The following is a 2,444-nucleotide window of genomic DNA, read 5'->3' on the forward strand; positions in this document are numbered from 1 at the left end:
AGTGAAAATTGGGAGTTACACACTGACACGTCTGCCTCTGGATTCTTCTGCTTGCCGTCTTTCCCCCACAATCCTTTGGGCAGGAAGGTGGGCTTCTCTTTTCCTTCCTCTGCATTCTATTCGTTTTCCCAAATCCAACCTCATAGCTAAGTCTTAATGGCCAATAGCAGTGAGAGGTGCCTCAGCACACCAACAATTTTCTCCAGAGAAATGATCATTTCTAACTTCTTCAGCCTTTTCCTTTGATGCCTTTAATGTGGATGTTAGCCAAGGGTTGTGAAGTCATTTTTGACAACCCCCTTTGCAGATCCCACCTTGGTGGGTTAGTGCCCCATTTTGGCATACAGGTATGCTTGGCATCAATGGTTTTGTTCAAAGCCACGGGAACCTTAGAAAATCAAGACATGAGTCATCCTTAACATCTGGGGTCGCCAAGTTCACAGTATATTTTAAGTGTCTGTATAGACTACTCCATTCTGAGCCTCTCAACAAGCCTATAGCGTGGACAAGTAAACTGAGGCTTAAAGAGTTTAAATTATTGAGTCGACCAAAATGGGTTGTGCTAATAAAAGAAAGTCATGGTAGACATTGTTGAATTTGAGATCATTTTTTCCAATTTTAGATCCTTTTTGTCTTCCACAAATTTACCCCATGTTTGTTTAATCTCATTTGGCTTGTCGAGTTCAACTTTCACTTTAGATAGGTAGGCTTATGTTGCTTTAAAACTTCTTTTTTTTTAAGATTTTATTGGGGAATTGGGGAAGGGGACCGGTGTTGGGGAATTGGGAAAGGGGAACAGCCAAGTTGTTGTCCTTCAGTCTTTGTTGTGGAGGGCGCAGCTAGTTCAGCTCCAAGTCCAGTCACCATCTGACTGCCCATTGGCAGCTCACAGCTGCTCAGCTCAAGGTGCTGCGTTCAATCTTAGTTGCGGGTGGGCATAGCCCACCATCCCATGTGGGAGTCGAACTGGCAACCTTTTGTCAGGAGCATGTGCTCTCACCAGCTGAGCCATCCTGCCACCTGTTGGCAGCTCAGCGGCAGCTCAGCTCGGGCACAGATGACTGGCCCATGTAGGAATTGAACTGGTGACCCTGTTGCTCAGAGCTTGCGCTCTTAACCAACAGAGCCACTTGGCCAGCCCTAAAACGTTTTTTTAATCTTTTAATTTTTCAAATATTTGCGTGTTCTTTTTGTGTGTGTGTGTTTTGAGATGCAGAGGTCACGTTCATATGAGAGAGCCATATTTTTCAGTTGCAAAATGTCCCTGGTTCATGGATGGCACTAAAGATGTCAGTATTTTATGGTGCACATGTGGTGACTCCCAAATTCAGTACTACCTGGGCAAGCCGACCATTCCCTGAAATGTGTCCTTAGAGCCAGTGTTACTAAAGAAAGAGCAGTGGCAGGAGATGTGTGTCCCATGGTCAAATAGGTTTGGAAAACAGGTTTAACAAAGTCAACCAGGCTTCTAAACTAGTGGACTTCTCACCTCTTGCACAGTACACACCACTGAATTAATCCCAGGATGGGACTATTGTAGATAGTAGTGCCCAAATGTATTTTTTGATGAGCATTTCATGGGACAAATGTTGTGTGGAACCCTCTTTGGAAAGTGCTGGTCTAGACTGAACCACGTAGAGGAAAACAAGGAACCGTATTATCAGTATTTCCTTGTGAACAAAATCTTTGGTCCCTGAGTCAAAGAGGGAGCCTGTGGGACAGAACAATTCCATGGTTGGCGGAGATCCCAGGGTCATAGTGCTTTATTGCTCTGGTCCAACAAGTCCTCTCCTGCCTCTGACAGAAGCAAATTGTTCCTGAGGAAGGGATGGGGTTGTGCAGCTTGGCTTGGAGGTAGGGGAGCGGGTCTGTTTAGCCCTAAGAAGTAAGTATTCTTAAACCCCCTCTCACCCATCCCTATATCAAACACTACTGCTCTCCCCCAACCAAACTCCACTCTAAAAGGAAGTGGTGGGAGGAAATTAACAGGAATTTCAAGAATTTGCATGATGTTTCCTTTTTTTGCCCTAGCACCATATTGCTTTAGACTGCAAATATGATTCTAGCCAAGTAAGATTTGAATGACAACTGGAATTAGTTGTAACAGGATTCTACCTGTTTTGTTGTCACATAGCCCCTTTAGCCAAGGTTTTAGAAATGATAGAATTAACTAGAGCAGGTGGGTATTAGCAAAATTAGCAAACTGAATGGACTCTCCAAGCCTGTAGACAATAATAGTTGGGTGGCTCAGTGACCATTTAAGGGCTACACTGGAACTGTAGGCTGAGCTGGCTTTTCCAATGAATAAAGACAGCCTGAACACAAGTGTGTGTGTGTGTGTGTGGTGGGGGGGTTGGGGGGGGTCGGGGGGGCAGGTTGGGAGAGCTCTGAAAGAATCTATAGATGAGAACAAAATCTTGCCCACCTGGGAAAGACTTCTTGGG

Source organism: Hipposideros armiger, unplaced genomic scaffold, assembly GCF_001890085.2.
Source record: "Hipposideros armiger isolate ML-2016 unplaced genomic scaffold, ASM189008v1 scaffold_11, whole genome shotgun sequence".
Lineage (NCBI taxonomy): Eukaryota > Metazoa > Chordata > Mammalia > Chiroptera > Hipposideridae > Hipposideros > Hipposideros armiger.